This window comes from Aethalodelphis obliquidens, unplaced genomic scaffold, assembly GCF_003676395.1.
Source record: "Aethalodelphis obliquidens isolate GAN/ISIS:26980383/991018 unplaced genomic scaffold, ASM367639v1 scaffold4, whole genome shotgun sequence".
NCBI classification, from domain to species: Eukaryota; Metazoa; Chordata; class Mammalia; order Artiodactyla; family Delphinidae; genus Aethalodelphis; species Aethalodelphis obliquidens.
This window is the reverse complement of record NW_020837948.1, coordinates 82,203,840-82,229,467: the sequence shown is the minus strand read 5'-3', so window position 1 is coordinate 82,229,467 and position 25,628 is coordinate 82,203,840. Positions and strand designations below refer to the sequence as shown.

Genomic DNA, 25,628 nt, shown 5'->3' with positions numbered 1-25,628 from the left:
ATTTGTTTATTTTTGTTTTTATTTCCATTTCTCTAGGAGGTGGGTCAAAAAATATCTTGCTGTGATTTATGTCATAGAGTAGAACAGAGGAAATTTGCTCTACAGAGCAAGGCATTTTCTTGGAGATCTCTAACTCACTAAGTGCTGTGAAGCCCTCAGAACAAGCAACAGAATAGTAAATGTTGGGAAATATTTCTTTTATGCTCCACACAGGGTTTAGAGCACCTCTGGGAGTAGTTTTTGTTTTTTCTCAAATAGTTGGAGACATAAGGAGCCATTCTTAGACATGACTGTGGACTAGAGGCAGCCTTCTAGGCCATAGGCAGACTTCTCTTTCTGGTCCCTGACTTTTGTTTTCTTTTTTCTTTTTTTAAAATTTTTATTGGAGTATAGTTGATTTACAATGTTGTGTTAGTTTCAGGTATACAGCAGAGTGAATCATTTATACATATACATATGTCCACTCTTTTTTTTCTTTTTAAGATTCCTTCCCCGTATAGGCCATTACAGAGTATTGAATAGAGTTCTCTGTGCTGTACAGCAGCTTCTTATTAGTTATCTGTCTTAACCTTGAGCATCTTGATCATCCCTTGCTCTTCTCTCCATCCTACTCTTAATTCACTCCCTAGACACTAACCTCTGAAGTAAAAGTAAAGCAAGCACAAGTCAGAAAAAGATCTCATAAAACACGCACACATGAGTGTACGCATGTGTGTCTGTAGTTTAGGCAGTTCTAATGCCATCAATATCCAAACTTCTACTTCTCCATCCACAGGGGAGCAGCAAAACTGCAGTCATGTAAGTTTGTACCTGCTGCTGTTAGTGTCTCCCTTTCTGCCCCTTTTCTCTTTAAATGGCATACCACTCATCTGCCATTTCCATTTTACACAACTAGCTCTTCCCTGCTTTGCTTTCACATCCATTGCTAAAGAAGAAAGAGATCCAATAGCTTAATTATATTGACAGAATATCTGTCACACTAATATAATGTTCCTTTCCTTTCATGGACAGCCTGAATATTTTAAGGGCTTGGGAAATTACACTTCAGGCCAAAAATGATGCTAAGCCTTACACTGACGCCCATGAGCAGGAAATGCTCCTGGCCCCACCAATCTTGAGGTAGGGGCAGGACTTCCAGGTCGACTGCCTTGGAATGAGACCTCTGACTTAGAAAGTTCATGAGGAAGTCTCCCAACCAAGCTCCGTGCCACCCTGAACCCTCACAGCCATGGTGCAGTCTGGGAGACAATTTGATCTGCCTCTGTGGACTGTCCAATCTAGATGTGTGAATCATCCAAAGAAAGCCCTATATACTCATCCCCAAGTGCTCTCAGCCTTGTTCACTAGTGCTGTCTCTGGGGATGGCATATGTGGAAACAATACCAGGAGATCCCCCTATCTTACTAATTGATAAAAAGAGATTTGAGAACAAAGACTGAGATTGCTATGACTACAGATTTTTTAATAGTTCAATCTTTATCATGTGTTTCTGACCTCCCTACTCTTCTTCCCCCTACCACTGCTGTTACAATAGTATGGTTAATCTACAGTCCTTATTAGAATTTCACCAGTTATCCCATTACTGTCCTTTTCCTATTCCAGAATCCAATCCAAGATCCACATTGGATGTAGTTATGTCTCCTTGGCCTCCTCCAATCTCCAAATACATTTGGGTGCTTTCTCTCCTTCGACCCCAGCAAGATTGTAATTTACAAAGCTAAGTTTCATTGACTCTTAGCGCGGCACAGACCAGTGGAGTCTATACAACAAGCTGCCATGCTGCAGGTGAACATGGAGCTGTCATGCTGGACTGCTTTGCTTCTCACACATGTCCACTTTGCCTAATAGGAGAGCTCTGAAATCAAGGAGGTCTGGGGACTTAGACCAACATTTCAAGCTATAAGCACAAGGTAGTTTTGAAGTCTCATGATTAATCTTTAAAGTTTTCAGGGATTTTATATTTTACTCAAAATTCTGCATATTTATTTTTAATTCAGAAAGAATTCTTCCTTAAATTTTATAACAAAATTAACATGCCAGGAAGTTGTACCATGTTTATTCCCTGACTTGAAATGTTCATTGTTAATCCCTGCATACTTCAGTCTGAGAAGCTCAAACAGTGTCATTTTACCATTTCAAAAGTATGACTGGATTACACAAACCATCACAACTAAATGCTGGTGTCCAGCCACCACCTACAACACTGTCCCTATAGGCGAATGCCTTCCAAGTTGCAAACAACTGACTTACAAATTTTGGCTCACAATCTACTTATAAGTTGGGAACTGTTTGTCCTAATACAATATCCCCTTGCCACAGGGTATGTCATCACAACAAATCGTTCTTTTAATTTCTGGAAAACGCACCACTTCTTCAAGTTATATGTTGATTTTTTTTTTTTCCTCTACATATCAAATGGCCTTCAAGCAGAGTTTCCCAGTATGACTATCTAGTTGGGAAAACAATCTGACAACAACAAAAAGAAGATACATGAAAGAGCAAGATTGAACAGATCTCATTTATAAGCAAGGGCCTTTGATTCTGTACTCTGTCCTTCAGCTTCAGAATTCAATGTTCCTACTCAATTTTCTGCTGTTCAAATGATGCAGTCATTTCGTTGCTTGGATTTAGATGGTAGGCTCCAGCTCTGAAGGCAACAAAGTTGGTGAAAATCTCACAGGAAGCCAAGCTCTTCTTTGTCTTTTGTCAAGGCCCTTTGTAGTTTCAAAATGATCAGAAGCGAGTGCAGGTGAAAAGCAAACACTGCGGTGAGTGAAGCAAAGGGCAAGCCCTGGAAATTTTATTCTCCTTGTAAGACACGTTTTACTGAACGGAGAGTTGGTGGGGGTGGGGGGGCGGTGTTGTACCCTTGAGGTCACTGGAGTTGAATTTTGAACTTCCCAGACCCATTTTAGAATTGGGTCAGTGCTGTTATTGCTTCTTGGCTATGGGAAACTTCTGTCAGAGGGGATATCTTTTCTTCCCCTTAAATGATTTTTTCCTTCTAATCCTGCTTCCCCTCCTTCAGGTATGCTTGAGGAGAGTGACATCATCTGTGTGGCAGTGCTTTCCGGGCTCCTTACAGATGGAGGTAATTGCAGATGGAAAACCTACCACAGGAGGAGACTACCGGTAACCATGAGAATTTAAAAGCTGGCATGTGTAGATCATGATGCTCTCTGAAAATCTGACTTCCTGAGTCACTTTCAGTTCTTTCAAGATGGAATGTTCTGTCTTTTCACTTATGATTTGGGATAATTGAATGCCTTAAGGGAGCCTTGAGACGTATTGTACTGAAAGAGCCTCTCCTGTGTGCATGACTCATGCCAAAATAGAAGTAGATTACACTTCATGTCACTGGCATCAAATTCCTAGCCTCTGAGAGTTTGTCTTTTATATTAGGGGTCTGCAAGCTACAGCCCTCCAGCCACATCTGGCCCATGGCCTTGTGCGTTTTTTTGTTGTTATTCGGCCTACCAGTTAAGAATTTTTTTTAATACTTTTAAATGGTTGAGGAAAAACAGAAGAAGAAAAGTATTTTGTGACACATGAAACTTACTTGAGATTCAGATTTAAGTGTACATGAATATAATTTTATTGGAAACACACCCATGCCCGTTCATTTATGTATGGCTTTCGGCTGCTTTCGTGTAACAGCTTCAGAGTTGAGTAGTTGCAATAGAAACCATGTGGCCTGCAAAACTTAAAATATTAACTATTTGGCCCCTTTTGGGAAAACTTTGTCAACCCTTGTTCCATATCCACTGAGAATTCGCTTTTGTCCAGTGATGTGCAGCAAGAAGGTGGGCATGTCTGGGGCAGTGGACGCACATAAGGGAGTGGGGGGCAGGCTGGGGAAGCATGAGGACCCTTAGAGGACACACTTGCCAGGCACCGGCTGTCTGTGGCTAAAGCTGCTCTTTGCTTTGCTCTAAAGAATTGTATGCATATTTTTAATAAAAGGAACAAAGATCCTAGTAAAAGTTGGATAAATTAGGATACAGAAAAGGAGAGGATAGCTGTCTCTGTACCATAGTCATGCATTTTTCTCTCTCTGACTCTTACTCTCTGCCTCACTATCTTTTGTGGTTCCTCTTGGAATGAGAATTGTAAGATGAGGGAGAGGAAGAGAGACAGAAAGAGAGAAAGAATTTTAGATGAAAGCAGAGGACTCAGGTAATTGAGCAGAAGACAAAGGAGCCATCAAGGTGAGAACGGTACAGATAAAGATTATGGAGTAGTGAGAAACTTGCAAAAAAGTTCTGAGGCATGAATGTGCCATCCTCTACTCCTGCTACAAATTAAGCTTTCTAAGAGGCCATAGAGACTTTATTAATTGACAGATTGACTGGGATAGAGATCAAGAAGATAAGGATGTAGAAAGAGGGTGGAAGTGAGACATGGCATCAAAAATTAATTTTGCTAGCTGTTTTGTGATAAAAAGCAGGGTTTTTTTAACTTGTTGCCATTGGACTCTAGATTCAAATAAAAGCTTGTACATGAGCCTACTATATAGATGAGATAAAGATGGACCAGCAGGGATTTAAGCTGGCCTGACCTCCAGCCACGCACACTCCTCTACCTCCATCAGGGATTTCATAGTGCGTGTGTGCGTGTGCTCTCTCTCTCCCAAGAATAATCACCACTTTCTCATTTGGGGGTGGGGGAGGGGTCATTCTGATGTTATGGGAGTCATTTTAAATCTAATTAACAGGAAGAGGGAGGACATAAACATGCGTTCGCCGTCTTTGTCCACACTGGACTTGTATAACTGCCATAAAGTGGTTTGCAGTTTGGTAATCACACAGATAAATTCACAGCTCACACATTTTTAAACTATGTTGTAATTCTCCCATGAAACCCAAAAACACTAAGGAAAGGGTTAGCTTATGATGCACATGAAGCAGACGTAGGTTTGTTTCATTTGGTGTCGGGCAACTTTTTAGGGCATCAGACACCTAGAAGAGGACCATTAATCCCTAATTTTAAAATAACAGCATTAGCAGCACAGGGACTACCAAGCCCTGGAGTGAACAGGACTCTTTGTAACCTTAATCCATGGCAGATTTAGACTTATGAAGGCATTTGCCATTTGTGTTGAACAAGTCAGTGTGAACAATTAAGGATCAATTTGTTGACAAATGTGCCAACATAACAATTGGTCTTCCTTTTAAGAGTTTTCCATACTTTTTCATTCTGTGGCACACAGGTCAACTTGTTAGAAGACCAGAAGGCTTGGGTTTTTATGCACCCTCCTTGCCATTTACTTGTTCATACCACACAAACCAACCACGTTAGAAAACACACACAAATGTGCCAAGAACGCCTGCCTCTCTCTCCATCACATTTGTAGCCACCTTTTCCTAATGGAGCATGGAATTCCATAACCTCAGGGAACATCGGGACTACTTCAAAACACTCCCAAATGTTCTAGAAAATGGATTTGGACCTCGCTTATTATTTTGCCTTGAGAAATGCATTACCAACATTTGTGCTCAAAGAGGTGGTTCTACTACCCTGAAACATTGCCTTGGAAATAAATGTACAGTGAGGAACAGACAGTTGAAGCCCTCTACCCTTCCAGCCTCACCTCTTCCCTGTGGTTAAAGGAAGCATTATACTTTCCATCAGCTCTACCCCAAAATCAACAGGAAGAAAAACGTTAAGCACAGAATATGAATTATCTACTATTTACATAAAGAAGACTCCCCTAAGGATCCCATTAACATTTAATGTATTTCAAAAGATAACCACGTGACTTCCGGGCAGGCAGCTATCTAAATCAACAGATGTTCAAGTTAACATAGGGAATCACAGCCTTATGCTGAACATAGGACCTCTGTAATTCAGCTCCAGTGTGGGCTAAAATCATGGAGTCCACAGAAAGCTCTCCTAAATAATTCAGTCAGTATGATCATTAATGACTTGTAGGGCTTATGGTCTCTGAATAACAGTTCTTTGTGAAAGGCAGAAGTTGGAGGGAAATGTTATTACTCTTGCATAGGTTGTTAAACTTGAACAAAAATATAAGAAGTAATATCAGCATGAAATGACTGTTTTTCTTGTGCAGAAACTCTTATCAAAATCAAAGGCTTGCTTTGGAGCAGTAATAAATCTGCTTCTGATTTGCTCCGCCCGGAGTTTGAACAGTTATCAGATGATTATGCCTCAGATTTTCAGGGCTCCATTTCCCTGTACCAAACAGCAAAGGGATATTTCATGCTCCACTACTTAACTGAGCATCCTGTTCCTATATGAAAGCTTAAGAAGGTCAGAGAAATTTAGAAAGATTAAATGCATTACGACTCTGGAAATAAATTGTTAGGGCAGAGAAATGCTTGAAAACCTCATGACTCTTTTGCAGTAATGTCTAGTTTAGAGGTTGTATGGGGTAGGAGAGTTGAGTGTTTGAGGAGGAAGAGTTGAATGTGGAGGAAGGAAGAAAGCCATAATGTACAGAGTTAAATGATGGTGGGTTATTACTTGACAGTATGTTTGAAATGGTTCCAAAGAATAGTAAATGAAAAGGCTAATGTGGGAAAGGTTTGACATTATTAGTGAACACGATGACTGATGGGAGGCTTCCTCCAGGAGGACCTGGACAATACACTGGCTTTAAAAGCAGACCTGAGAGTTGCACAGATGAAGGGAGCTCAAGCTTAAAGAGATCTTTACAATTTTCAGTAATAGCTAGGCAGAAAGACTCATAATCCACAGGACAATGGTATTTTTGCAGCCTGTAGGAGGACAGCAACTCACAGTGCTGTAGCAAGGTAGAAAATGCAGAAAGAGGCTAAGCAAAGTGCAGAAGGCAGCGAATTCAAATTCAAAGTAATCACAACTCCAATAGCTGTATGTTACTCTCTGGTAACGTCTCCGATAGTCAACTGATAGTCAAGTTTTTATGGAATATAAACCATAGACCCACTACAGAGCAAGGTGCTATGAGACAAAAGCCCAAGGGTTTAAGGTCTAGCTCAGAACACAGAGCCATTTAATGAACCAAAATGTATATAATAATATATCAGATTATGTGTATGTGATACTAATAACTTGAAGTTCAGAATAAATATAATAAAGTGTCAATTATTGCTATAGAGAGAAAATGGGCTGAGTTCACCAGGGAAGGCTTTAAGAGAAGTAATTTAGGAAAGATTTCTCAAGAATGGATGCAGTGGTTCAATACCCCCTCCTTTAATTTTGATTTTGAAACATAATGGTCTTCATTTCTGTTGCCCACATTGTAATAAAAGCCTGACCTAATGGTGTGACTCTAAGAATGGGAACTGCAGACAGAGTATAAGGATGTAAGCTTTGTGAGGCTGTGAGATAAATATTTCACTTGGATGCAATTTGCAATTTTTATGCATATAGCTTTCCTGAGAGTGTGATTAAATTTAGAAAATCTAGAAGAGAGATGGAGAGGTCTATTCTCAGAGAACAAAAAATTCTAAAATTCTCTTTGTACAGAAAGAATACTGCAGCTTCTTAACCCCTGAATGTCATACATTTTGAATATGTATGACAAAAAGATTAAACATTAATAATGTGCAATGAAAATTAATTTATTAAATGTATTTATTACCTCAAATTCTAGTTTTCTTAGTTTAACTGGTCATATTTAATAAAAAGAAAAAATTTTAATGACGAAAAATGGAACCCCTGATGGTAGTTTGCAAAAGATGGAAAGGAGATTATGATGATAACTTTGGTAATGTTCTAGAAATTATTTTTAATAGACTTGATTTTTTAAAGACTTTATTATCTTAGAACAGTTTTAAGTTCACACAAAATTGAGGAAAAGGTACAGAGATTTCCCATATGTCCTTGCCCTACACCTGCAGAGCCTCCCCACCATCAACATCCCCCACTGGAGCAGCACATTTGTTGCAACTGACGAACCTACATCAACACATCATAATTCCCCAAAGTCCATAGTTTACCTTAGGGTTGTCTTTTGGTGTTGCACATTCTATGGATTTGGACAAATGTATAATGACACATATCTATCATTATAGTACCATACAGAGTATTTTCCTGCCCTAAAAATCCTCTGTGCTTCACCTATTCACCCTCCTCTCCTCCAACCGCTGATAACCACTGATCTTTTTACTGCCTCCATTGTTTTCCCTTTTCTAGGATGTCGTATGGTTGGAATCATACAGTATATAGCCTTTTCAGATTGGCTTCTTTTACTTAATAATATGCGTTTAAGATTTTCCATGTCTTTTTAGTACTTAATAGCTCATTTTTTTCAGTAGACTGTGGTGAGTAATAAAATACTCTCACCAGGCAAAATCCTGCAAAACCCACTTCAGGCAGAAAAAAAAAAAAAAGATAGCCTTAATTACCAGAGCTCAGACACAGTCCAGTGTTAGCAATACAGAAAGGATCTACAGTTGAGTCAGTCAGAAGCATCAGCTTTCAATGCAGTAAAAAGAGTCAAATAACAAGTCAAACAATCTGGCTGATCCCAAGTCCACAGGTGAGGTGACAGACAACATGAAAGGGGAGTGAAGGAATAGAAATGGCAGGCAGATCCCAGTACCCTCTCTCCTAGGAGACCTCACAACTTCTCTGTTGCTTTCATCACTACACCTTCAAGAGATGGTTTTCATAAGTTCTTCTGCTTTCATTCTGTCCACTGTTCAAATCTTATAATGCCACCTTATCTGTTCCTCTTGTACAATTATCCTGCAACAAAAGAATCACATTCAGGGCATTGGTGGCCAGAACAACTGGTAGAAGACTCCTGTTAAATTCAAGTCTTCCTTGTTCTCCTCTTGACTTTTACAGTAAATGTCCAAACAACTGTCAATACCTCCTATGTGGTTTCTAGAGGCCACGCATGGCTGAGTTGGATCTGCCTATAGGTTAACGTATCTGTTTTCTTAAGTCATGACTTCTACTTATATCTCTCAGAGACAAGTGTTTCCTGCCTCATGGCCACCATCTTACATAGATCACTAGGGTAGAGCCCATTAATAACAGGAACTATTTTATTATTTAAAATTTCATGACAAACATCTAACTGCCCAGAACATAGTAAGTTCTAGATGCCAAATACATGTTTCTTGACTGATTGAATGACGTTTTCTTCAGTTACTTTAGCTTTAAAGAAATCAGTTTTCAATGGCTTTCTTCTCCAGCTCCATTAGCAGCCTTCACACTGAAATAATTAGCTATTGCCTTGGGTCTTGGGAAGGAGAAACAACTTCCCGACCCCGGCTATTAATTTAGGAGGATTCATATTAGATACAGAATTAGTGTCATGCTTGATTCAGCGTTTCATGTCTTGAAACATGCCTCAGGCCACATCTGAATGCACCAAAATGCAACAGGAATTCTAGAGCTGTGCTGAATCTTGGTCATGGCCATCAGCAGAGGAGAGCATACAAAGTACATAATGTCATGCTAGACACTGTGAGGGTGAACAGAGAAGGAAGAAAGCCACTACAGTTGTCCCTACCTTTTCCCCTAATATATTCCCAATCCCTATTCACCCATCCACCTTAAATCATTTTAATTTGTACTATCACCCAATGCACACACATACATACACACTTTCCCCAATTGCCCAACTATATACTAATCTATCTTGACTAAAGTGTGAAAAAAATTTTCTTCTAATTAAGTCAAACTAATGTGAAAGTTTTTAAAGGAAAACGTTATGGGAAAGAACTAAGAGAACACAAAACAAAACAAAGAGTGTAGAAACAGATGAATTTCACAGAAACATATGTATATGAGCCAAATTTAACTCAGTTTAGTACATTTAACAGGTTAGATTGGCTGGCCCCAATTTCCTTCACTTCATGAGGAGGGAATCCTTCCAACACCGACCATATTTGCACATCAATAGTAATTTCCATGACTAGGCCTCACTCAGTGATGCAGGCACCCCTGTCAATGCTCCCTCCAGAAGATGATTTGCAATGGCTGCATGTCCTCCCATCAAAAACAAAACAAAACAACAACAACAAAAAACACTGAAAACAAAACAAAAATAAAGTACACATTTTTGTAACTCCATTCACCACCAAACTTCTTGAAAAACAAAACTAAACTCATTGCCTTCCCTCCATTTGACCCCCTGCCAGTCATCTTTATCCCACTGCACTTTGCCTCCTGCCTCTAGCACTTCTCTAGAGCTGTTCCCAGAAGGTCTGAAGCAACCTCCTGATTGCCAAACCCAATTCCCAGTTCTCTAGACTTGTTGTTTGACCCTGTTGGCCAACTCTTCATTCTTGGACCTCTTTTCCCTCGGTTTCTGTAATCCTTCTGGTTAAAATCCTACCAGATAATGTTTGTGTTTGTTAGTTTCAAAATTGACTTGAAATGGCTGATAAATAATATGAGTTTCTATTACATGCTCTCTTTCTACCACTCTGGTCATTCTCTTTGTTTCTTTCTCTGTCTCTCTTTCCGTCTGTCTCTCTCCCTGGTAGTAACTTTGTGTTTACCTATTTCTTAGATGTAGTTATTTATTCTGCCTCTATCTGCATCAGTTCCCCACTTCTCCCACAAAATTTCTTCTACTTCTGTAGCTCCAACTGTCACTTAATGAGCAGAAGCTTTCTTAACTGACCTCATAAACCCTTTATTCTTGCTCCTGTTTCCCACTGTCTGCTGTCTACTGCTACATTCCCTGATGGGCTTTACCATTGCCCTGGAGGGTTAAGTGGAGAGGGCACTCTACACACCCCTTCTGCAGCCACAGGTCTTTGCATTTTAAAAGTTTACTGACTCTTTAATGCATACTTTGAATTATACCACTTTGATCTCCTCAGTCAGTATTCATCAGTCTTTCCTATAAACCATCCTGACCCTGCATTACCCTTGTCTTTTAAGATCTCTCATAGTATGTCATGCAAATTACTAGATTATAAACTCTCTGAGGATGGAAATCAATCTTGAATACTTGTATTTGCTTAGTACAGTGCCTTGCATTAATTCATTCACAGGTTCACTTAGTTTTAACAAGGAGTATTCATTGATCACCTATTCATGCTAGACACATTTTGGGCATTGGAAGTACAGTGGTGGGTAAGACAGATACAGTCCCTACCCTCAAGAGACTAGTTCAAGAAAACAGCCATATAAAGGAAACAGGCTAATTGCAGAGAGTAGCAAGTACTATGAAGAAAAGAATGTAATGAGATAGAGACTGCTGGGGCTAACTTTATACATGAAATTCAGGAAGGCTTTCTGACATCTGAGCTGAGATCTGAGTAGGAACAAGCAAGCCACACACACACACACACACACACACACACAAATCCTGAGAAATAACATTCCAGATAAAGGGAATAACAAGATTAGAACAGAGAGGTAAGGAGGAGGGAGATTGTGTAGGACTGTGTAGTCCTTGAAAAGGATTTTGGATTTATTTTTAATTCAGTGGGAAAATATGAGGGTATTAATCAGAAAAGTGATGTGAATTCCAGTTTTAAAGTTCAGATTTATTTTTAATAAAATGGGAAAATATAGGAGGATACATATCAGAGAAGTGATGTGATCTGAATTCCAGTTCTGGTTACTATGTGAGGAGCAAACTGAAGAGTGGACATAGGAGATTAGGTAAGAGGTGACACAGGAGCCCAGGTGAGGAACAATAGTGATTTGTATTAGTTTGGGACTTAGGAGATGGTGGAAATGGTTATATTTGTGATAGATTTTAGAGTTTGCTCTAACAGGATTTGAGTTAAACAAGATGGGGACTGAGAGAGTTATCACACAGTAGTTACTTAATAAAGGTTTGTTGATTGCCTCATGGCTGATGACTTCAGGTACTTCCAAGGTAAGTGATCTTCTAAGATCCTATAAGTATTGTTTAACAATACAAAAAAAAAAATGTTTGCCAGAAATATATATATGATTCCTACCAAGGGAAAAAGTGGTATTTCAATTCCAGCCTAAGTCCAAATGCCACAACCCCTACCCCCATTCCCACCACATATTTCTATATTTCTCAGGAAAATAATTAAGCATTTTTAAGTGGATTTAAAGGAAATGTAGAATGAAATCTGTGAATATGTATGTGTAGAGTTATCTGCCTTTGTCTTTGGGCAGGTCTTTTTATGTTTCTAAGCACACAAAAGACCTCAGACTCTTTAAATGAATTGACAGTTTAACCTGAATCATTTAAAGGATCATTTGAAGATGATAAGAAGAAACTTCGCTTTGACCAGCTCATAAATGCACTTTTAGTAGTTCTTTAAAGTTGTGAGAGTTTTCTCTACAAATGAACAATTTTTATGTAAGTTATTTTAAGAATCTCCTAAATGGCTCCCAGCATGTCTGTTGTCTCAAGGATAAAATAAAAATGCTTAGAGGGAAAACTTTAGTGACTTGAAAAAACACTTAAATAAGAGTTCAATTTGTAGTAGTTTTCAAAGCTCACCAGGCCTACAAATATGCTTCTGACCAAGTTTGCACTGACTCTTCCTGCAGTAACTAAGCATGCCTCTGCTCTCTTAGGCACCTTCAATTCCAATGATGTATATATGTATCTAAGTATGTATGTATGTATCTGTCTAATGGACTTTTTGGAGTTTTTTAAAAAACAATTTTAGATTTACAAAAGAATTGCAAAATTTTACAGAATTTCTCTATACCATTCCCCCAGTTTTCTCTAATGTTTACATTTTACATAACCATAGAATATTTATGAAAACTAAGGAATTAATCTTGGTATGATTAACTAATAAACAGAGCTAATTCAGATTTTACCAGTTTTTTTTTTTTTCCATTGACTCTCCTTTGTCTATACCGTGGGATCCTAAATTATGCTTAAGTCAGCAAAACTCCAGCCCCACAGGCCAAATCTGGCCCACTTTCTGGTTTTGTAAATAAAGTTTTTATTGGAATACAGCCATGATCATTTATTTCCTTATTATCGCTGTCTACTTTTACACTAAAATGATGGTGATGAATAGATGTAACAAAGACTATATGGCCTACAAAGCCTAAAATATTTACTATCTGTCTCTTTACAAAAATATTTGCTCACCCCTGATTTAGATGTAATGTCTCCTGGTCTCCTCCAATCTATGACAGTTCCTTAGTCTTCTCTTATGTTGCATGACCTCGACACCTTTGAAGAGTACTGGTCAATTCTTTTGAAGAATATTCCTCAACTTGGGTTTGTCTAATGTTTCTTATAATTACCTTAAGGCTATGTATAATTGGGAAGGCTACCATAGGAGTGATGTGCCCTTCTCAGGGTTTCTTATCAGGAATCATGGTAGCTATTAATACTAGGGATGTTAACCTTGATCATCTGGCTAAGGTGTTAACTCACAAAATAGTAATTTTCCTTTGTAATTACTAAATATTTTGAAAGAGATATTTTGAGATTATGCAAAAAACCTGAGGTTTTTTTTTTTACTTAATAAGAGTTTTATTTTTATCCCATTTTATAGGTTGAAGAATGCCTCATCTGATATAAAACAAATGGTTAAAAGTGAAACACACTTGGATATTACTGCTGATCTCAGAAAGAAACTCCATGGGGCTAAGAAAGAAAAATTAGAAATAACAACTAAGCACAATGCAGAGGTAGAATTTATTTTCTTCTCAAATAATGTTAAAAGTAGGGTTTGATTATTTTAGATTCATTTCATATTAGAAAATCCTTGTTTTAACATTTATCACTATAACATTCTTGTGTTTAAAAAGGGAATTATAATAAAACAGATGGTTTTTAAAATACAGTGGAATTGTATAGGAGTATTAAATTAGAAATTTAATCAACTATTATGTTTTTTGGTATGTTGTCTTAATTTTATTTTAATTAGTGTTATACTTGATCAGAAGTGTTAATTGATGAATGCATTTGGTGACTAAGGGATTTGTAAATTAGACATTTTGGACAAAAATCCTGTTTTGATTAAACTTTAGCCAATAGACTTAAGCAAACATAATGGACTTGCCAACAGCAATTCTTAGTATGATATTCTAATGGTGATTTTTAAAATTTCCTTCATTCCTTTTACATGTATTAATTGTACTTCTTATGTAAGGAAGAGTTGTCACTTCTAGGTCATTTATTTATTTATATATATATATTAGTATGAACTCATGGATATATATTTTATTTTATTTATTTTGTTCTTTGGGTTATAATTTTTTTTTACTCAAGCTGTTCTAAATTTGCCCATTGGGAACTTTGTTAGAATTCTAAAACTGTGCCCTTTTGATATGCCGCGATTCTTTTGCATGTGTGTGTGCGCACTTCGTTTATTTCAGATACCACAAGATGCTCAAGCTAATCTTGTGTTTTCCCTGACTCAGTCCTGGACTAAACCAGTTTTCCAAGGAGTTCTGGTTGCTTTTACTGGAGAATGACATTTAGAAAATAAGTTCCGGGTGTTAGCTGTGCTCATTGCTACTGGGATATCACTATTTTAGCCACTCTCAGTGGATAAAGATAATATATTAACTCATTTATTTATTTACTTACTTATCTATATACATATTTAAAAACAAACATGAGTCCATTTTGATGCCTCTGACACCAATCCACCTCTATAGGGTTTATTCTACTTTCTTCCTCTCCTCATTTGTAACTTCTTTCTCTGAAAGTGAGAAACCTGGCTCTTATTATCTATAACATATACACTTAATTATCAACTGTAGTATAAAAAAAAGTAGTTTCAGAATTCCCATCCATATCCTTGTGAGAAATAAATTTTCCACCTGTAGTGAAATGTTTGTATACACTTATCTTTAGACTTACAGTGTTCAGTCAAAACACTGTTCCCCAAAATTATTTTGGTCAGCTCCTTTCCTTCCATCTCTTTCTTTTGGTTCTGTGATTCATCTGTTGTATTTTGTTGGTTAGAAGCAAGTCACAGGGCTTCCCTGGTGGTGCAGTGGTTGGGAATCTGCCTGCCAGTGCAGGGGACATGGGTTCAAGCCCTGGTCCAGGAAGATTCCACATGCCCCAGAGCAACTAAGCCTGGGTGCCACAACTACTGAGCCTGTGCTCTAGAGCTTGTGAGCTACAACTACTGAGCCCACGAGCCACAATTACTGCAGCCCACATGCCTAGAGCCCTGCTCCACAACAAGAGAAGCCAGGACAATGAGAAGCCCACGCACCGCAGCGAAGAGTAGCCCCTGCTCGCCTCAACTAGAGAAAGCCCGCGCACAGCGATAAAGACCTAACACAGCCAAATATAAAAACAAATAAATAAATCAATTAAAAAGAAAAAAAGAAGCAAGTCACAGTCCCCACCTCTAGGGAATAAGACGCCCAAGGACAGAGTGTTTCTTGTGGATTCCTCTAGTTTCCATCCAAACACTTAGAACTAATAGCTCCACAGATTTTATTATTAGGTCATGCTTGTGTTTCATTGGTTAATCTTTTTTTTAGAAATTTATTCAGCTTGATAATAGAAAATCAAAATGACTGCACTGTAGCATGGACATCCAGTCATTTCAACTCTTTTGACAACTGAGGCATTTCCCTAGACAATTGCCTTGACTCGGCTAAAACTGACTCAGGCACTTCCATGCAGACAAAGCCCAGGAGGCCATAAGTGTCCTCCTGTAGCAGATAAACTCTGCTAGTTTATCTATCTATCTTTCCTTTAATACCAATTCCTCCTCAGGTCAAACCGAGAGAAAATAGAAGGCAGGTGTTCTAAGAACAACTGTCTGATTTTTATGCAGCTTACATTTTTTTCCTGGACCCCATTTGCTTCACTTAGGTATTGGATACATGAACTAAAACTAATTTTTTGTAGTCATAATATATAAGCTAGGACCATGATGAAGTTTAATATGCATACTTTCCACATTATACTTTAGGATAGATGTGGCTGTCCCTAAATTTGTTTGTCTCTCCCAGTCCTTATGGGAAAACATATGCAAAGCATTTGGGGATTATTGCCAAGTAGAACTGGGACCCTGCTTGAATGAAATGAAGAACAAATCCCCTAAGAGAAGGCAATAGGCTCACCGTGAACTGAGCAGACCAAGGAATCATGCCTTGCCTTGGGGTGGAACAGAAGAGGGAGGAGGTTTATTTGCCCATTAAACCCGAAGTGGGTTTAAATGATTTAGGGGAAGCTATTGAACATCAAGTCTGCCATTAGATAAAAAGCGTCACTGCTACAATTTGCTGCATAGAGACCTTGTAAGCATAACTCTGAGAGGTCCACTCACTCACTGATTTCACACCAGGCCCGTGACCAACTCTGGGTTCAGCCCTGCACTTTGAAGGGTATGAAAGAAATGTAAGAGAAGACCCTGCCATCAAAGGACTTTGGAGACTCACCATCTACTTTCTTCATGGTCTGCCACCATATGGTGATAAGGAATAACCTTGATTAGAAGGCACAGCCTCTGTGAAAGACCAGCAGGGTTAACTGTAAGTAGAGTCTGAATCTTTGCATATTTTTAAAGTGGGATATACATGGAAATTAAGGTAAGTCAGTGCTGCTTAGGACAGTCAAGATGGCTGAAGCAAAGAAAGAAAAGAAATACAGACAGACCCTTCAACTGCTGACAGTTTTTGAAGGTATATGAACCAAACAGCACATGAACAAAAAGAGCCCTTACGTTCTACTTTCAAGTAGAAGCAAATCTGGCACTGAAGTTGAGGCAAGCGAAAATTTCCTAAGATCAAACAGCTGAAAAAGTGGCACTGGAACGAGAGGCACTCTTTGAGTGTTTTTTAATGTATTTTCAGCTGTTTGAATTCCCGATTGGAATGAAAGACACAAGAGTGAAAAATCTTAGAGCTGCAAAAATGCTAAAAGGAGAAAGGAATAATCGGCTGCTGCCATCTTCGTCCTTAGCATCGCTCACATGGACTCCTACAACTGCCAACTACCTGTACTGTCCATTTTCGCTATTGCAACAATTCACCCTTCATACAGCCTTCAAAACAATCCTTTAAAAAGGTACATTTCTCCCTGCTAACAAACTTGCAAATGGCTTTCCATTACACTTTAATGGCGTGTCTTCTTCATCTTCATCTAATTCCATGGCTGTCCTTTCTCACTATGGTCCAGTCACACTGGACTTTTTTACTGTTCTCAGAACACCAAAAGCTTTTTGCTTTACAATTCCTTCTGTGTGTACCGTTCTCTCTTCAACTCTTCATACCTGCTCATCTTTTAGCTTAAGTGTTATTTCCAGAGGGAAGGTTTCCTTGCCCAGACTCTAAGTAGCCTCCTCAGGGTACTCTGTACCATAACACCCCATTTATTGACTCATAGAAAAGATTCCAAATTGTAATTATTTAATTTATACATTTTTATATTACATTGTTATCTTTCTCCTCCATTAACCAATGGAGACGTGCTGCCCAACAGAAGCTGTGACATTTGGTAGAGGAATGCAGCCTCTGTCCCAGCTGAGGCCTGGTAGAAAGGGAACAGGGTGAGTAAATACACCACCACCACCACCACCCCACTCCTCATTCCTTCTGATCTTTTACTGGTTCCTTTTGACAGCCAGACCAGGGGGCAAGAGAAACTGGACAATGCAGTCTATAGAGGTTGGCTTTCTGAGACACATAGTAGGACAGGGAAGGGCTGAGGGACAAATGGAGCTGAAGGGCAAATGGAGACTACCCAGCACATAGATTGAAAATAGAACAAAGTGAGTTTAATGGGAATTCAAGAAGAAATGTATAGAGCATACTGTGCAAAGTCTGTGATCAAAGAAACAACAGGAAAATAAAATATTTCCTGAACTGAAGAAGGATTTGAGTCTATGGATCAAAATACTCATCAAAGAACAGAAATGCAAGGGCTTTAAAAAATGTGCTATCCAGATACCATCCCTTAAAACATTACTTAAAAATATGCTAGAGCTATCCAAGAGAGGAAACTAAATAAAGAACTCAAGAATGAGGAAAATAAATGAACTGTGGATAAACATTAAAACTCACAAACCAGAGACTTTAAAAGTATCAATAAGTCATTTTTAAATGTTCAAAAATTCCAATGCAAATATGAAAAATAAACTTGTAAAACATAAGAATCTTATCAAATAGATTCTCAATTTGAATAATAGATGATGTCAATAAAACTGAGAAATTGAGAGAGGAAGAAAAGAGGAAAATTATTTTACAAATGTGTCAATGGAAACCATTGCATTCTTAGTATTCATAATCACAGAAAAATAGATCTAATTTTTCTAATAAAAATAATTCCAAAGAGTGTATCTTAGAAATCAATTGAATAAAAAGAAAAAACAAAACATAATCAAATACCAGAGTAAAAAATAACCTCTAAGAAGCATTAATGCAGAAAGACATACATAATCCTAAGCAAAACTGGGTTGACACTCTCTATTGAAAAACAAAGACTAATGAATTTGTCAGATTCCATCTTATGGTCTTTGAAAAGAAAGGCTTAAAAGTGTAACATAAAGATTTAAATTAAAAAGATATCTTTAGGTAAGTGTAAAAAAATAAGCAAAAAACAGTGACCATTTTATTATAAGAAACAACCTAGAATTCAAGCCTAAAAGGACTGGATTAAGTGAAGAAAGGTCAACACTTTATATTGATTCAAGGTATCCCAAAGCAGAGATTATAATCATGAAACTTTGTGGAGCAAATATCAGGTCATTGGAATATACAAAGAAGTGATTGGAAAAGAGAAGTCCTTGAAAAAATACTTTAGTGGGAGACTTAAGCAGACCACTTCGAAATACAAAGAAAAAATGACATACCTGATTTAAACAATATAAGTACTAAAGATGTTCTATAAATTAGATTAAATGCTGTAATTTGAGAATACATGTTAGAGTAAACATTATTTCCTAGTCAAAAAAAGAATTGACAACGTTAATACTAGTTAGCTAATATGAGTTTAGTTCCGTTTCAGGCCAGCCATCATGCCAAGGTTTTTTTGGCATCTATCATCTCATTTAATCCCCACAATAATACAATGAGATAGACATTATTAAACCTATTTAAAGAGGCAGAAACTGAAGCTTAAAGAACTTATCTAATCTGTGTACCCAAAATCACTATTGTAGTGGGAAAAACAGAATTCTAACTCCAGCATGTGTGACTCAGAGCTTCCTCCTAACCACTTTAATATACGCTTTCCCAGAATATTTCATTCTAATTAGAAGAAGCTGATCAGGGCATATTCTCTGAGCACAAAGCAATAAAATTAGAAATTAAACTTCAATGAAAGATAGTTTTAAAAGCTCTCTTAATTAATCTGTTTGGGTCAAAAAGAAGCCCAGAACAAGCTAATGACTCTGAAAACACTACATTAAAATAATATATGAGAAGTCCCCAATAAATTTATAGCCTTAAATTATTTTATTCTTAAAAACAAGAGAAAAAAATGAATTATGCACTTAATTCCAGAATTTAGGAGGAGGAGGAGAAGCAGAAGGGGAGTGCAAAAAACATACCTAAGGGCAGAAATTAATTAATTAGAAAATCGTTTTTTAAAGTGAGAGATAATCGATGTGAAAATGCAAGTGCTGCATACACACACACAATGAAACAAACTTTTCAGGAAACAAAGTTTAAACTTACTACGTGATACACTCTGATGTTTCCAGTTTCTTTAACAGCTTTGTTGAGGTATAATCGATAAATAATAAACTACACATATTTAAAGTATACAGTTTAATACGTTTTGAAATATGGGTACACTTGTGGAGCCGTCAACAGAATCAAGAGAATGAAAATATCCAATACTATCTAAAGTTTTCTCGTGCCCTTTTGTTATCCCTTCCTCTCCCTGGTCATCCTTCCCCCCATCCACAGAAAACCACTGACACGCTTTCTGCCACAACAGGTTAGTTTTCATTTTCTAAAATTTTCTAAACATGGACTCATGAAGGATGCACTTTTTGGCCTGGCTTCTTTCACTGCTTATGTAACCATTCTGAGAGTTATCTGTGTTGTTGTATGTGTCAGTAGTTCAATCTTTTTTTGTTAATATTCCATTGTACAGATATACCACAATTTGTGTATTCATTAACATGCTGGTATGGATTTGGGTTGTTTCCAGTTTGAGTCAATTACAAATAATGGATGACAACTGGGAGGGGAATTGGACTCAAGAACAGTTTTTCTCCTTAATATAATAATTGTGACTATATGTCAGGAATAAATCAGGAGAGAGCAAAAATTAATAGCAGGAGAGAAGGGAGACAGCAATGTCCTGAGTGAGGTGACATGGAATCTTGTGCACAAGAAGGGAGTCTGGCCTTAGTAGGAGTGGAAAATTGATTGATCATGACAGGTGTACGTGGACAGTTGCTGGAAGGTGGGTAGGTGTGGTGGCAGCGGTGGTGGAGGGTGGGTCTGTGGTAGCTTTCCTCTGATTACTTCAATTTTCTTGGTGAATTAAGAAGCAAGGTCACAGCTAAAAGAGAGGTTGGAGAAGAGGAGTTGGAGGTTTGAGAGGAGATGAGAGATATGAAATAATCATCTGAAATTGTATGCCCTGGTATATAATTGGTAAGTCATTCTGAATGGGCTCAGATAGGTAGGATAGTAGCATTAGTCAGAAAATTAAACAGCTACAACTTAAGCATTATTCACCCAGAAAAATACGGGCATGCCTGAAGTCATTGCTCCCAAAACTCAAACCCTGACAGTTCTCCTTTATGACTTAACATCAAGACACTGAGTTACACCTGTTCTCTGTGCTTCTCTTTCATTACAACACTTCACTTTGGGGTTGAGAATTGTTAAGCCAATTTCCTTTTAGCCGCTTGCCATTTTGCTATTAGTTACTGTTTAACAAGAGCCGTATCAGTCATGCCGCACCTCCAGGGACGGGGTGGATATGTGCGTTTCTGGCAAGATAGGAGTTTGTTTCTTCTGTTTCCTTTTAATTCTTTGTTTCAACCAGGAAAACAAAAACAAAAAAATGAAAACCTAGGTTTCTCTGCTTCATTTTGGTGATGGTGTGTCAAAAGGAGACCATCCACATAAACTGCGATATCTCAGTTTTGTTTCATAGGCACATTTGCCAAATTAAAATCTGGGTTATTTCCTCTCATGGGTAAAAGAAAAGAAAATGATATTTTCAGGTCTGGCTTAGTGCATCCATACGAGAAGGAGCAATGTTCTTAAAGAACATGGAAGCACCTGTATTCCAGCTGCCACTGTGGAAAAAATAAGAAGGAAAGACTGAGCTTTACAGAATTCGTTTTGATCATTCAACATGTTTTCAATATGATGCTAAATTTGGTTTTTAAAGAAATAATAAACATGCAATGGCAGGTCCATTGGGCAAAATTTTGGCTTGAACTTGAAGTGGATGATAAGACAGGAATAACAGATGGGAAGAGAACACATGAGAAGAGAAATTTTATAAACTAAATCCTGGGCTCAGTGTTTTTGGGAACTCTCAGTGCTTTGGACTATTTAAATATTAACTGCACTTTTCAATGTCCTATTTTTTGTCTGATAATAACAAGTGGGGGATGAGCAAGTTATTCAACAACATTCTATTATAGTCCAAAATGCCAGAAAATCCATTCAAGGCTTCCTGTGGTATACAGCTATAGGAATAAATGAATAAAACTGAAGAGACCTCTGAGGAGGAAATTGTATGATTGTATCATAGTGCCACCTGGCCTATACAGCAACACTCTGCTCACGTGGCATCAATTTGCTATTGCAAACATGAAATTGTGTACTTTACATGGAAATTGTATATTTTCAACCTCAGGATAGGTATGAGAGGCCAATCCTTCAAAGAGAACAAATAATTTATATCATACTGCACATAGGAGACTTTCCATTTGGATGATTCACTGATTTCTGAATACTTTTGAAATGACCATTTCTAGATCCAAATGCCTTTATCTCAGATATTATCATTATTATAGATTGCTAGCGTTATCAGACTAGAAACTTTAGGATGAGTGCAGCAGAGGAAATCAGAGACCTATCACCCAAATACTATTACTTGAATTAGAATTTATAATAAGGAACACTAATTTAAATTTTGTCGGGTATAAGCTTTTTTTTTAAAGCTTTGGGTGAATTCAGTTTCATTTTTATATATAGTTTACAGCTATCCATTTGTTTGAAATTATGATGTCTTTGTTTTGAGATTTAATCATGGGTATACACTTAGATATACTCCCCAACAGGAGCACAGGACACCCATTCATCAAAGCTATAAACGACATTTTTCTTTTGTTGCCATACATACTCTATTTTAAGGTAGAGGGAGTACTAGCCATTTCAGAACGTTTCAGAAGGAAGACTTGGCATACCCGATCAGCATGTGCAGAGGCTTGCACCCTACACTGCATATAAATTTTTTCAGACTGTGTTTTGGTAGGAGTTTATCCAGATTAGCTATAGAGTAAAAGAATGTTACAGCAGGAAGGAACCCCAGAGAGGGTCTAGGGCTCGAGGCCAACTCACCCTGCTTGTTTTATAAATTCTCCTGGAGAACTTAAAAGACTTGCCCAATGTTACATTAATGTGTAGCATGGCCCCCATCTTCTATTATGTAGGACATTTAGGAAAGATGTACCATGTGTACATAAAAGTACAGACATGGGGTCAGACTAATGCACACTAAAATCCCTGCTTAACTGTTAGCTAGCTGTGTAACCTTGAGCAAATTACTCATCCTTTCTAAAACCCAGCTTCCGTATCTTAAATTAGAGATAATAAATAACATAACATATAGGGTTGGATTGTGAATTATGTGAGGTAATCAATTTAATAGGTCATTGCACATAGAAAATAATAACACAGGAAATATATAAATCCACTATTCTCAAATTCCTGATGGTATTATAATACATAGTGAAAATAATCTGCTCTAAATGGCTTAAAAATTAAATTTGACTGGAGTTTTACCAAGAAATTCTTCATACTATTTAAATTATATTCATGAATCTCACTAGTTGCCAAGGGTATTATAATGAACCCAGGGCACTTATGCACCCAAAGTGCCTGTGTAAAACCAAGACACTTTGAAGGAGGTCTGTGTAAGTGAGAAAGTGGATGATATTACATACCCATCTGCAGGGAAAATGAACATATTACAGATACATACATACATGGCTGAAAAATGTAAGTAAACTCGTCCTCTTGATTTATCCTTTTTCATTAATCGAATCTGAATCTGATCATATTAAAATCAGATTTTGTTGGCACTCTGTATATCTTCTTTGGAGAAATGTCTATTTAGGTCTTCTGCCCATTTTTGGATTGGGTTGTTTGTTTTTTTGTTATTAAGCTGCATGAGCTGCTTATAAATTTTGGAGATCAATCCTTTGTCAGTTGCTTCATTTGCAAATATTTTCTCCCATTCTGAGGGTTGTCTTTTGGTCTTCTTTATGGTTTCCTTTGCTGCGCAAAAGCTTTTAAGTTTCATTAGGTCCCATTTGTTTACTCTTGTTTTTATTTCCATTACTCTAGGAGGTGGGTCAGAAAGAATCTTGCTGTGATTTATGTCATAGAGTGTTCTGCCTATGTTTTCCTCTAAGAGTTTGATAGTTTCTGGCCTTACATTTAGGTCTTTAATCCATTTTGAGCTTATTTTTGTGTATGGTGTTAGGGAGTGATCACTAATCATGAGAGAAATGCAAATCAAAACTACAATGAGATATCATCTCACACCAGTCAGAATGGCCATCATCAAAAAATCTAGAAACAATAAATGCTGGAGAGGGTGTGGAGAAAAGGGAACCCTCTTACACTGTTGGTGGGAATGTAAATTGATACAGCCACTGTGGAGAACAGTATGGAGGTTCCTTAAAAAGCTACAAATAGAACTACCATATGACCCAGCAATCCCACTACTGGGCATATACCCTGAGAAAACCATAATTCAAAAAGAGTCATGTACCAAAATGTTCATTGCAGCTCTATTTACAATAGCCCAGAGATGGAAACAACCTAAGTGTCCATCATCGGATGAATGGATAAAGAAGATGTGGCACATATATACAATGGAATATTACTCAGCCATAAAAAGAGACGAAATTGAGCTATCTGTAATGAGGTGGATAGACCTAGAGTCTGTCATACAGAGTGAAGTAAGTCAGAAAGAGAGAGACAAATACCGTATGCTAACACATATATATGGAATTTAAAAAAAAAAAATGTCATGAAAAACCTAGGGGTGAAACAGGAATAAAGACACAGACTTACTAGAGAATGGACTTGAGGCTATGGGGAGGGGGAAGTGTAAACGGTGACAAAGCGATAAAGAGGCATGGACATATATACACTACCAAACGTAAGGTAGATAGCTAGTGGGAAGCAGCCGCATAGCACAGGGAGATCAGCTCGGTGCTTTGTGTCCGCCTGGAGGGGTGGGATAGGGAGGGTGGGAGGGAGGGAGACGCAAGCGGGAAGAGATATGGGAATATATGTATATATATAACTGATTCATTTTGTTGTGAAGCTGAAACTAACATACCATTGTAAAGCAATTATACTCCAATAAAGATGTTAAAAAAAAAAAAAATCAGATTTTGACATCCTTAAGGAATAAGTTATCATTTTAAGCAGAGACAAATGTGAGAAAAATTCTATGTGATACACTTATTCTTTAGAATCTGTTGGATCCAGTGGTTTGATCTGCATGTAAGAACTCTGAACCTGATCATCACGCATATTTTTGCAAAGTATAGCCAGTGAGATGCCAATCAACAGGGATGGCCAACTGGCATCGAAGTAACTCTTTTTGGCTGAAGAGCAAATTGTACTTGGGTCAGAGAGAAAGCCAAGTCCCTGAAGATTCTCTCACAGCATTGTAAACAGTAATAGCTCCACTGTTCAGATAAGGGGCCTGTTCAAGGCCTCCTTGTAAGTAAGTAATCTAAAACACATTCAGACAGCAATGACTCTTGTTGGAACAAGATTTTAAGCCATGCCTAAAAGTACTTTAAAAATGTACTTAAAAGTTAAAAGAACTTTTATCTCTATTGCAAATTGGGGGTCCACTTAATTCAAATGCTGTATCATCTCAAGTTATCTAAGAAGCTGAAGGCAAGATGGAATTAGATAGTTGAAGGATTTTTTGGAGCAGACACCTGTGAAAGATGTAGGGGAGAGGGAGCAGAATAGGCTAGGAAAGCATCAGACTGTGATGAAGGTCTAGCACCTGTGTAAAGAGAGAAGGAAGGAAGGATGATGATGTATTGAATAGGAAGAGCTTCAGACTATACTACAGCTCCTACACTGCATCAATCAGGTCGATGGGGAGCCACAAAGCAGAGACTGCCCTTTAGAAGAGTCTGGTGTTGGGCAGAAATGTCCCAGCCCTAGTAGCCAGTCACTGGCTGGGTGAAGCCTGAAGAAAGTGCGGCCTTGGCATGAACATTATGGCGGATCCAAAGGTTGGGCCTCTGGAGGTTGTCTGCCAACCCCAGTACTTGCACAAAGTTCTCTGGAAAGGAGATCTGAGCATTTCCATGAATGCCACAGATGCCTTCCTAAAATAATATCCACAAGGGTTCTCCAAATGGGTTCCTTAAAAAGACAGGAGGGTTAGATAAAAATGATTGAAAAAAGAATTATATGCATTTTACTATATATGACATTATATAGGATGAAATATTGATAATAGCTGTGGTTCAGGTATTAACTTCCATTAACTTCCAGTTTCTGTACATAAGCATTGGCAAAACCTTTGGCCTTGCATGGCT

At 37.8% G+C, this 25,628-nt stretch overlaps 1 long non-coding RNA gene across 1 annotated transcript in view; it reads left to right on the top strand.

The window, feature by feature from the left end:
* The window catches only part of LOC113617589 (uncharacterized), a 102,787-nt gene that overhangs the window by 76,761 nt on the left and 398 nt on the right, over positions 1 to 25,628 (top strand). The window contains exons 8-11 of the long non-coding RNA XR_003431710.1: positions 1,603 to 2,768; positions 3,029 to 3,132; positions 13,425 to 13,560; positions 16,191 to 16,377. This is a non-coding gene — a long non-coding RNA (uncharacterized LOC113617589). The remainder of the gene's footprint in view (positions 1 to 1,602; positions 2,769 to 3,028; positions 3,133 to 13,424; positions 13,561 to 16,190; positions 16,378 to 25,628) is intronic.